Genomic DNA, 12,375 nt, shown 5'->3' with positions numbered 1-12,375 from the left:
AACTTGTAAATATAGTTAAATTAATTTACTGTATGGTATTTGACTCTCCTTTCAAAGATGTGTGTTGAATTCTGCTTCCATAAAAAATTTAAATTTTACCACATTTAGAAAGTCCTCCCCTCCACAAAATAGAAATATTTTAGGGGGCTGCTGAAAAATCTTCAAGCAAAACTAAAGTGAAATGTGACTTAAAAAGGAAGGAGTTTCAATTGTCAATTGGGTCATTTGCTTAATTTCAATGTTCTATTTTTTTTTAAATTTTTTAAAAAGATTTTATTTATTTATTTATTGGACATAGAGAGAATGAGCAATAGGAAGGAGCAGAGGGAGAGGGAGAAGCAGGCTCCCTGCTGAGCAGGGAGCCCTTTGCAGGGCTTGATGCCAGGATCCTGGGATCGTGACCTGATCCGAAGGCAGACACTTAACCGACTGAGCCACCCAGACGTCCCTGTTTTTCTAATTTTTTTTTTTTAAGATTTTATTTATTTATTGGAGAGAGAGAGAGCACAAGCAGGGGGGACGGCAGAATGAGAGGGAGAAGCAAACACCCTGCTGAGCAGGGAACCTGACGCGGGACTCATCCCACGACCCCAGGATCATGACCTGAGCCGAAGGCAGATGCTTAGCAGACATTTAACAGACTGAGCCACCCAGACGCCCCACAGTACAGCCATTTGAAGAGTTCTGCTCATTGGCTTCTGACACAGGTGTCCATCTGTGCACCCACCACCCCAGCCCTCGGGCATCGCATTCCTGTCATTCTGGAAGGTTCCGTCCCAGGTGTGCCTCCCCCGTCGCCACCCCTGCCGGGTGACCGCCGATGGCTTTCCTCCGCTCAGCGTTAGGTGTTCTCCTTCCTTTCAAATCGTGGTAAAATACAGAAAACAAAATCTCGCATCTTAACCATTTCTAAGCGTTCGGTTCAGGGGCATTGAGTACATTTTCGCTGTCCAGCAGCTGTCGCCACCCTCCCCCTCCAGAACGTTTCCCTCGTCCCACAGCGGAACTGCGTCCCCAGCGGCGCCCCAGCCCAGCTGCTCCGTCTTTGTGCGTCGGAGCGCTGCAGGAGGTCCTGCGAGTGGATCCTACAGGACCTGTCCTTTTGTGACTACTCCTGGCGGATCATAACGTCCTCGGGGTCACCCATGTCCTGGCGCGCCCGGGCTTCATTCCCGGAAGGTTAAAGAAGAGCGCGTCGTGGGTCCCTGCCTCCGTGACGCACAGCTGGGTGGCGTCCACGCTCCCGATGCTGTGGGTCGTGCTGCTGCGAGCCTGCGCACGTGCATTTCCGATCCCGGCCGCGCCCCCGTGTGTCTCCTTGGGCGCGGGGGGAGGTTGCTGCGGGCTCGGGGAGCTCTTGTACGTGGAGCCTCGTGCCCTCTGTTTGGCCGCCTCTGCGCCTCCCGCGGTCCGAGATGTTTGTCCGGGTTGCCCTGTGTGCCCATAGTTTGTTCTGGTTGCTCCTTGATGCTCCTCTGCGGATTCAGCACAGGGGCGGACTGTTCTTTTGCCGCCGGACAGACGCTCGGGGCTGTTCTGGGAGTGAGGAGTCAGAGATGCTGTGTCTGTTTCTCAGAGCTGATGTGTGCACAGCCCGCCCCTCTGCGCAGCTCAAGGTTCTATTTTCTATATTCTTTCACTGACCACGAGGAATAATTCTTACAAGGAGCAAAATTTAAATATATTTTAATGCACTTGGTACATAATTCTTATACAGAAAATATAAAGAAGTGACCAATACTACACAAGAATTTACGAGAGCACATTTGAAATAGCCATGTTGATAAAAGGACACAGCTCTTTTTCTACATCAGTGTCCGAAAAAATCATTAAAGGAACACTGTAATATTTTGAGTCCACTTCTATTCGAGTTAATTTTTAATAATATCTGGAATATTTAAGAGCATATGGGTTCCACGAAGAAAGCAAAATCATTGAAGTCTCTAAATGCATCCTCACTCCACAGGAGATGGGCCACATTGACATTTGGGTTATCCTGGGCTCCATCATTTATTAGCTGGGTGTTCCTCTACCACACAGGATAGTACTCTTTCAGCATATTAAAAATTGTATTTGCTTTTAAATGTGGAATTCTAGCGGGGATTCCTCCCTAAATTGTGGAAGCACACACCCTTAAAAGGGATGCCAAATGCTTTGTTCCAAGTTCGACGTGGCCAAAAGTGTTCCAGATGTTCAGAACCAATCATTTGGTTGCATTTACATGGCCAGGAAAATGCATAATTTCTGAACTGTATTCATAAGGAAAATTACTGTAGTTTCAAACATTTAGTCTCTTGTGTGTGGGTAATGAGACAATTGTATTAATTTGACCTTTGGATGGCACCCTCATCCTTCAGTTCTTGCCATAGTCCTTGTCGTGTAATTTTACATGTCATCAGAAGTGGTCTTGTCTTTGCCTGTCTTCCCAGTTGTTTCTTCTGTGTAATCATTACTTCATCTTATAGAAACTTCCTGAGGGCTGGGGTGATGCCTGAAATGGTTTGATGCCTGGCATAATGCCTGAGGAACAGAAATTTTTCTATAATTCTAGAGTTATTGGATTTTCTCTTCCTAGAATCTATATTGGTTTTCACATTTTAACAACTCAGAGCTTAAGATTTCTGTAATAATCAGTGTCAACAAAATATTTCAGCTGCCAGGCCAAAGAGTAAGTTGAGACATTTTTTCAGCCTCCTCATGTAGCCATGCCCAGCAGTACCCCTTGAACAATTTGTCACCTGGTTGCATTATTTGCATTCTTACCACTCCAGCTGTTAAATTTTTAACGTAAGTCTGGATTCCTTGTTGTCACCAAAAATGCCTTCAAAAAGGTTACACAGTGAAGTAACTAAAAACCACAAGATAAGGAGCAGATTGCCTGTGCAATTAAAGGCAACTTTGGGCACCTGGGTGGCTCAGTTGGTTGAGGGTCTGACTCAATTTCCTCTCAGGTCATGATCTCAGGGTTGTGGGATCCAGCCCTGAGACCAGCTCCGCACTGAGCATGGAGTCTGCTTAAAATTCTCTCTCTCCTTCCCCTTCTGCTCCTCCCCCTACCCTCGTGTGTGCTTGCATGCACATGCTCTCTCTCTCTAAAAAATAAAATTAAAAAATAAATAAAAGCAACAAAACAAGGCCAGAAAGAGGATTTAATTATCTCACCTACATGAATATTTTTAATTATTTTATTATTTTTTTCATCATGATAAGTGTACCCTTTAATCCCCATCACATATTTCACCCATTCCCCCCACCCACCTCCCCTCTGGTAACCATCAGTTTGTTCTCTATAGTTGAGAGTCTGTTTCTTGGTTTCTCTTTCTTCTTTTTTTTCTTTGTTCTTTTGTTTTGTTTCTGAAATTCCACATATGAGTGAAATCATATGGTATTTGTCTTTTTCAGTCTGACTTATTTTACTTAGTGTTATACTCTCTAGCTCTATCCATGTCATTGAAAATGGCAAGATTTTTTAATAATATTTATAAATATTTGTGATATTTTATATTACATATATATAAGATATCACATCTTCTTCATCCATTCATCAATTGATGGACACTTGGGCTGCTTCCATAGTTTGGCTATTGTAAATAATGCTGCAATAAACATAGGGGTGCATGTATCTCTTTGAATTCCTGTTTTTGTATTTTTGGGGTAAATGCCTAGTACTGCGGTTACTGGATCATAGGGTAGTTCTATTTTTAATTTTTTGAGGAATTCCATACTGTTCTCCAGAATGGTTGTAGCAGTTTGCATTCCCACCAACCGTGCATGAGAGCTCCTATTTCTTCACATCCTAACACTTGTTTCTTGTGTTTTGGATTTTAGCCATTCTGATAGGTGTGAAGTGGTATCTCATTGTGGCTTTGATATGCATTTCCCTGATGATAAGTGATGTTGAACATCTTTCTGTGTGTCTGTTGGCCATCTGGAAGTCTTCTTTGGAGAAATGTCTGTTCATGTCTTCTGCCCATTTTTAAACTGGACTGTTTGTTTTTTGGATTTGAGTTGTATAAGTTCTTTATATATTTTGGATACTAACCCTTTATTGGATAAGTTATTTGCAAATATCTTCTTCCATTCAGTAGGTTGCCTTTTAGTTTTGTTGGTTGTTTCTTTTGCTGTGTGGAAACTTTTTATTTTGATGTGGTCCCAATAGTTTACTTTTGCTTTCATTTCCCTTGCCTCAGGAGACATATCTAGAAAAATGTTGCTGTGACCAATGTCAGAGCCATTACTGCCTGTGCTGTCTTCTAGGATTTTTATGGTTTCAGGTCTCACATTTAAGTTTTTAATCCATTTTGAGTTTATTTTTGTGTATGGTGAAAGAAAGTGGGCCAGTTTCATTCTTTTGCATGTAACTGTCCAGTTTTCCCAACACCATTTGTTGAAGAGATTTTTTTTCCCCTTTGTATACTCATTTTTCCTTTGTGGAAGATTAATTGACAATATAATTGTGGGTTTATTTCTGGGTTTTCTATTCTCTTCTATTAGTCTATGTCTATTTTTATGCCAGTGTCATATTGTTTTAATATGTATTTTTGTATTTGTATTATACCACTTTGTATTATAACTTGAAGACTGGAATTATAATGCCTCCAGTTGTTTTTGTTTTTCAAAATTGCTTTGGCTATTTAGGGTCTTTTGTGATTCCATATACATTTTAGGATTTTTCTAGTTCTGTGAAAAATGCTGGTGGTATTTCGATAGGGATTGCATTAAATGTGTAGATTGCTTTGGGTAGTATAGCTGTTTTAACAATATTTGTTCTTCCAATCCATTAACATGGAATGTCTTTCCATTTCATTGCATTGTCTTGTATTTCTTTCAAGAGGCATTTTATACTTTTTAGAATACAGGTCTTTAACCTCTTTGGTTAAGTTTATTCCTAGATATGTTATTGTTTTTGGTGTAATTGTAAATGGGATTGTTTTCTTACTTTCACTTTCTGCTGCTTTATTATTAATGTATAGGAATGCAATGGATTTCTGTACAATGACTGAGACTTTACTGAATTCATTTATCAATTCTAGGAGTTTTTTGGTGAAGTCTTTAGGATTTTATATACGTAGTATCATGTCATCTGCAAATAGTGAGAATTTTACTTTTTCCTTATCAATTTGAGTGCATTTTATTTCTTTATGTTGTATAATAGCTATGGCTAGGACTTCCAGTACTATGTTGAATAAAAGTGGTGAGAGTTCCAAGACTGAAACAATCCTGTTTATAGGAGGCCTTCAATTTTCCACTCTTCTTTCCCGTGTTCGGTACAAATATGGTATCAAGAGTCAGCTTCAACCCTTCAGCCAACTTATTCTCCAAAGAGATTTCTGTTCCAAGAGTATTTGTGTTTCATTTCTGGGTGAAGGTAAGTCCATAGTTACAGACCTTACATTTGGTCTCTATCTTTCCTGACGCTTTCCCTGTATCAGTGTAAGCATGACCAGAAGTAGAAAATTCCACTCCACTACAACATTTGGTTCTCAGATCTATTTTGACCATGCTGAATCCATATCCTTTATTGAAGACATCCTTGGTGGCCTTTCCTAGGTCACAGTAAGTCGGTGTGTTACACATATCTCCGACCAGAGGGCCTGTCTCTGCTCCACCAGGGCGACACTGAAGGTTGATACAGACTTTTCTGGACCAACCATCTATGGCTGGGCTGTGTTAGCCTTTGAAGGTTGGCTTACTGGCTATCAGGTGAGTTTTGACATAGCCAAATCCAAACTGTCACAGAATAATTTCGCCCTGGGTTACAAGGCTGCAGACTTCCAGCTGCACACTCATGTGACTGACGGCACTGAATTTGGAGGGTCTATCTATCAGAAGGTTAATGAGAAGACTGAAACATCAATAAACCTTGCCTGGACAGCCGGCAGTAACAAAACCCATTTTGGCATTGCTGCTAAACACAAGCTGGACTGTGGAACTTCTCTATCTGCTCACGTAAATAATGCCAGCCTGATTGGACTGGGTTTGTACTCAGACTCTTCGACCAGGCATCAGACTGACCCTATCAACTTTAATTGAAGGAAAGAACTTCAATGCAAGGTTGGGTTGGAATTTGAACTAGAAGCTTAATGTGGTTTTAAGTAAAGCATCTCATTTGTCCCTGGAGGTGAAGAGAACCCACTATGTTTTGGCCTTAAAATTCTTCTGTCAGTCCCGGGGAGGTTTTCTGGGGACCTTCTATCACTATCGCCCTAGACCTTACCCCACTGCTCTCCTGCCCTGAGTCCCTGACTCCTGCATCCTGCCACTCAGGCTCTCATTCTGGAAGAGTATATCCCCTCGTAGCCTCCTGAGTAAAGGAGCATGAATGGTAAAATGTTTAAGACTTGGCATTTTTCAAGATTTTTTTTCTAGATGATACAAGAAGATGAAATTAGGGAAGATAGCCTGTTGGAAAGCCAACCGTGACCAAAGAACTGGTGCTGAGATGTGAAGGAGGAATATTGTATCAGTTATAGTTTGCTCTAGAGCTATTCTTATTTTTTCCTAGTACAGCTAGTTTTTTAAAAAAATAAAATCATGTATGCATTCATTTAAAGCTTTTGCATTCTACAAAAGCATGTGCTAAAAAAAGGGCATATGGGATAAATAGGGTTAGGGGCGGACCATACTGTCTAACTTCATAAAAGGAGCACTAACAAAAACTATAAATATGTATTATTTTTAAATTTTTTTTAAAGATGTTATTTATTTATTTGATAGAGATACAGCGAGAGAAGGAACACAAGCAGAGGGAGTGGGAGAGGGAGAAGCAGGCTTCCTGCTGAGCAGAGAGCCTGATGCGGGGCTTGATTCCAGGACCCTGGGATCATGACTTGAGCTGAAGGCAGATGCTTAATGACTGAGCCACATAGGCACCCCTAAATATGTATTTTTTAAAAAATATTTTATTCATCTATTTAGAGAAAGAGAGAGAGCCTGTGCGTGTGAGCATGGGGAGGGGCAGAGGAAGAGGGAGAGAGAGAATCTCAAGCAGACTCTGTACTGAGGACAGAGCCCTGTGTGGGGCTCGATCTCGCAACCCTGAGACCATGACCTGAGCAGAAACCGAGAGTCAGATGCTTAACCAACTGAGCCACCCAGGTGCCCCTATTTTTCTTTTTTTAATGGCTCAGTTGGTCTCCACTAGCAGCTTGCCCTGTGTAGCATTTGAATTTAGGGACTTACATTTTCTTCCTTGAAATACAGGGCTTTTTGCTTCCAAGAGGCCAGGTTTATCAAAATTAAAAATCTGATTCAGGAGGATTCATCATTTTTTTTTAAATACAGAAGGGGTCACCTGGGTAGCTCAGTTGGTTAAGCATCTGTCTTTGGCTCAGGTCATGATTTTGGTGTCCTGGGATCAAGCCCCACTGTCCCTCTGCCTCTACCCCCCACTCGCGCTCTCTCTCTCTCTTGCTCTCTCTCCCTCTCAAATAAATAGTCTTTCTTTTTTTTTTTTTTTAAGATTTTATTTATTTATTTGAGACAGAGAGAATGAGAGACAGAGAGCATGAGAGGGAGGAGGGTCAGAGGGAGAAGCAGACTCCCTGCCGAGCAGGGAGCCCGATGCGGGACTTGATGCGGGACTCGATCCCGGGACTCCATCCCGGGACTCCAGGATCATGACCTGAGCCGAAGGCAGTCGCTTAACCAACTGAGCCACCCAGGCGCCCTCAAATAAATAGTCTTAAAAAAAAGATTTAAGGGCTCCTGGGTGCTCAGTCGTTAAGCATCTGCCTTCAGTTCAGGTCATGATCTCAGGGTCCGGGGATTGAGCCCCGCATCGGTCTCCCTGCTCCGCGGGAAGCCTGCTTCTCCCTCTCCCACTCCCCCTGCTTGTGTTCCCTCTCTTGCTGTGTCTCTCTCTGTCAAATAAATAAATAAAATCTTAAAAAAATAATAAAAAATATAACTAAAAAAAGATTTAAAACACAGAAGGAAATATTGTTGCACTTCCTTATCCGTCTTCACAGCTTCAACAAATAGCTTAATGTAGGGAAATGTGTAGCAGTTGTTGAAACCACTGACCCAGCCCTTGCTTTCACTAAAGGAAGGTACCTCTGTAGGTTTCTTAAAGCATTCATATGTTGTCGCTAAAGCTTGCTCTTTAATTGTGGAGGAAGTTTGCTCTGGATTTCTTGGAAGTCACATGCTGGGAAAAATTGTTTACGAACCAAAGTGACCTCAGCATTATTACACTGATATCATTTCCCTACTTACCAATTGTCTGTGAGCTCATTTGTGTCGCCAAAACACACATGATAGCAGAATAGATCGGACGTTTTGTTCTTTGAAAGACTTGAGGGAATACACCACCCCTAGAATCTTAACGCTGTTTTGTTTTGTTTTGTCTCTTTCCTGTTCCTCAATTTTCTCTCCATGTTTCTTTTCTTCTGTTCTCTACAAACAAGGAAAAATATGCTTGCTTCAGTTGGGATTATGTTCGGCTGCATACAGAAATCTAAAATAAAGTGGCTTAAACCATATGGACATTAATTTTTCTCACAGAAAAATAATTCAGAGGAAAATGATGCAAAATTCCTGCTCTGCCCTAGCCACCACATTTACATTCCAAACACAGGAAAGAGGAAGAGCCGATGAGCTAAAGGGCACAGCCCCCTCCTTTGGTGGAGCCTTCTTCGAAGCCTCAGAGTGTACTTACATTCTATCTCACCGGCCACATCTAATTGCAAAAGGGTCTAAGAAATATCATCTTACAGCCAAGCATACTTCCCAGGGTTCTGTTATTAAAGAAGAAGGGAGAAGGGTTATTGTAAGGCAATCAGCATTCTTTGCCCCAGCATTACTTCAAAATAATTCATATGTATTGAGCATTTTCAATATGCCAGACCCCGTGTCACTTGATTTCTACCATTAAAGATACATGACAGTATGATGGGCAGAATTAGTCATAAGGATTCATGGTAAGTCAGAGAACAAGGATCCAAGCCCAATCACGGGAGGGTACCTTACCAAAGAGTACACCACCCAAACGTACATTTGTTTAACTGTTCTTTTTGCAATTGCCACTTGCTTCATGGTCAGCCCAGGACAGAAAAATCACTTTGAAGCAGATTTTTCTGATGTGGGGAGGAGCAAGAAGAGGTTAAGGAATTCGGAGATTTTTTGGAGGAAAGGAAGCTGTATTCTTTTTTTTTTTTTAAGATTTATTTATTTATTTTTGGGGGGACGCCTGGGTGGCTCAGTCAATTAAGCGTCTGCCTTCGGCTCAGGTCATGATCGGCTCAGGTCCTGGGATCGAGTCACGCATTGGGCTCCTTGCTCAGAGAGGAGCTGCTTTTCCCTCTCCCTGACATTCCCCCTGCTTGTGCCCCTCCCCCGACACATAAATAAATACAATCTTTTTTAAAAAAAGATTTATTATTTTTGAGAGAGAGAGCGAGCTTGAGCGGAAGAGGGGCAGAGGAAGAGGGAGGGAAATCCTGCTCCTGATTACAGAGCCCTACACCGGGAAGGATCCCAGGACCTGAGCCGAAATCAAGAGTCGGATGTTTAACCAACGGAGCCACCCAAGTGCCCCAAGGAAGCTCTATTCTAATTCTTATTCTCTAAGGTTTGAAGTTACAGGCATCCTCCAGCATCAACCAAGCTAGGATTGGAGAACGGGGCCCCTGAAATAGAGTTACTGTAAGGGTGAGGGTGAGCCAGCTCTGACCCTGAAACAGAGACAGAAGTGAAGGGATGACACATCTGGGTCTTGGGAGGCTGGGGCCAGGGACTGGACCTGACCCAGCGTCCAGAGGTCACCTCGTGCCTCCGAAGCACCTACGCCTCTGTCAGAGCAGGTTGCTTCTAGATGTAAGTGTTGGGGTGCAGAACTGTCAGGACATAATCTGGAGATTTCCTTCTCCTGTGGACTCACAGCCAGGAGTTCCTGAGGAAGCAGCCAGAGCAGAGAACCTAGCCAGGAGGACCATGCCTTCCATGCAGCTCTCAGGAGGGTTCACTGAGGCAGAGGGCCTTTCTTTTGCTTGCTTCTTCCTCCCCGCATCCCTGGACAAGACTTCACCTTTCAGCAGTCCCAGTGACATTCCTGGGCTGTTTCGCCGTTATAGTAGCCAACATGGCCTGATAGCATAGTTCCCCTGAAGGGCAAACCTCCGGGAATTCCCATTTGTGAGGTAATTGGCACCTGTCCATTCTCTTGACTCCAGGGCAGGGAAGAAGAAACAGGTTTCCCTGAAGAGCTGTTTGGCTGGGACCACCCTACATTGAAGAAAGCATGGGGAATAGGGAGCCCACGCCCCCCAAATTGCTATTGCTGGGGAAAGATACCACTTACATTAGTTTCCATTTGCAGCTATAACAAAGTATAACAAACTTGGTGCCTAAAGACAGCACAAATATCTTACCTTACACTTCTGGAGGTCAGAAGTCAGAAATGGGTTTTATGGGCTCAACTCAAGGTGCTGGCAGAATTGTGTCCCTTCTGGAGGCTCTCATGGAGAATTCATTTCTTTGCTTTTCTAGAATCTGCCTGCATTCCTTGGCTTACGTCAAGTTCATCTCTCCAAACTTAGCTTCTGTGACACATCTACTTTTCTGACTGTAACCCTTTCCCCTCTCTCATGATAACATTGAGCGCCCCCTTGTTAATACTGTACAGAATATTCTTCCCAACTTCATGTGATCCTTAATCACAACTGCAAAGTCCCTTTTGCCATGTAAGGGAACACTTCCGCGAGTTCTGGGCATGAGTACAAGGACATCCTGAGAAGGTCATCACTCTGTGTACTATACCACCCTACTATACCAGGTATGGCCACTAAGAAAACAAAAGACTTCTTAGCTTCTCTGCTTTGGACACAGCTCACCAGAGCCGGATGTAGATGTGACTCATGCAGGCCACGCTGCTCCTGTGAGCACAGCGAGGCAGGTCCTAGTTACACGGACTCTCACTCTGGGACACTCAGAAACACCTAAGTAATGGGTCAAGGTGCTGCGGTGGCTTCTTCCCTCACCAGAAAATAGTACTGAAGGAAATTGTAGCCCAAAAGACCTGCAGAAGAGCTTTAGTTTGAAGGCACGAATATCTCACAACAACTCCAAGCTCAAATAGGTAAATACAAGAAGCAGGAAAGTCATTGGAATAGTTGGCAGAATTATCCATGGGTAGCTGGATACAGAGCAGGTACACTTACCCTTCTCCCTCTCCTCCTCTCCTCCTCTACCTGTGAGGCCTCTCCTGTGTCGCCTCACAGGTAGAATACTGAGTGTGGAAACTGGAGCAGATAAGCCAGACATTGCTTCAGGTAAGTGATCCCAGGAAACACTGGAGAGCCCTCATAGATAAGCAAGCTAAGGGCATAGCCACACATTCTTCCTGAAAGGATTGTTTGAGGATATATTCTAGTAAATTAAACAGTGACTCTAAAAATGAGGGATGGGAAAGGAGGGGAATGGAGGGATGGAGTAACTGGGTGATGGACATGAAGGAGGGCATGTGATGTAATGAGCACTTATTATTATATAAGTATTATATAATATTATATAGCTATAATATTATATATTATGTAAGGTATTATAATATATATTAACATTATATATTATATAAGGTATTATATAAGACTGAGGAATCAAGGACCTGTACCTCTGAAACCAATAATACATTATATGTTAATAAAAAAAAATGGGGGGGAAAAAAGCCTCTCTGAGAGGCACCTGGCTGGTTCAGTCTGTAAAGCATATGACTCTTGATCTTGAGGTCGTGAGTTCAAGCCCCATGCTGGGCCTACAGCTTACTTAAAATAAATAAATAAACAAATAAAAAAAAGAATAAAACTGCTTTTAAGTACAAAAATAAAATAAAATAAAAATGAGGGATATATATATATGGGATGTGAAAAATAGTGGTAATACCAGCAAAACATATAAAGTCTAATTATTGGTGTATAATGTGAAAAGAGCCAAAGTGTTAAAAGAACAAAATGGAACTTATTGAAAATTATCTCCACATAGGAGATTCTGGGACATTAGAAGGAGGGAAATCAAATCATGTGCAATTTTTCTTATGTTTGAGAACATAAAAAGACACTGAATAGCTCTAGATGTTACTAGAAGAATACAAATTAAATACGTGTATTAAAATATGAATATAAGCACTATTAATATTGAAATTATATATGTATATATATTAGGTGTTAGGAAGATATATGATATGTATCTGTATTTATTAATTGATAGATATAGCTATCTGCCTATATATGTGCCACAAGAGAGAATCAAAATTAAGTATAAAGAGAAAAAAAACCTCAATCCAACAAAGGTAGGAAGGGGATTAGGAATAAGAAAGAGTGATAATTGGCAAATAAAAAGTAGGATAGGAAGATATGAGAAAGAAAAATAAACATGAAATAA

At 41.9% G+C, this 12,375-nt stretch overlaps 1 long non-coding RNA gene and 1 pseudogene across 1 annotated transcript; one reads left to right on the top strand and one right to left on the bottom strand.

Annotated features, from left to right (window-relative positions):
- Positions 1-5,275: 5,275 nt before the first annotated feature.
- On the top strand, positions 5,276-6,595 carry LOC118015374 (annotated as a pseudogene).
- Positions 6,596-8,311: 1,716 nt separating this feature from the next.
- LOC118014847 lies at positions 8,312-10,701 on the bottom strand. Its single transcript, XR_004680391.1, has 3 exons — positions 10,371-10,701; positions 8,660-8,738; positions 8,312-8,397 (listed from the first exon to the last, which is right to left on the bottom strand). It is a non-coding gene; the product is annotated as an uncharacterized LOC118014847 (long non-coding RNA).
- Positions 10,702-12,375: the final 1,674 nt, after the last annotated feature.

This window comes from Mirounga leonina, unplaced genomic scaffold (assembly GCF_011800145.1).
Source record: "Mirounga leonina isolate KUSES-001 unplaced genomic scaffold, KU_Mleo_1.0 Mir_165, whole genome shotgun sequence".
NCBI lineage: Eukaryota > Metazoa > Chordata > Mammalia > Carnivora > Phocidae > Mirounga > Mirounga leonina.
This window is presented reverse-complemented; position numbering and strand designations above follow the sequence as displayed.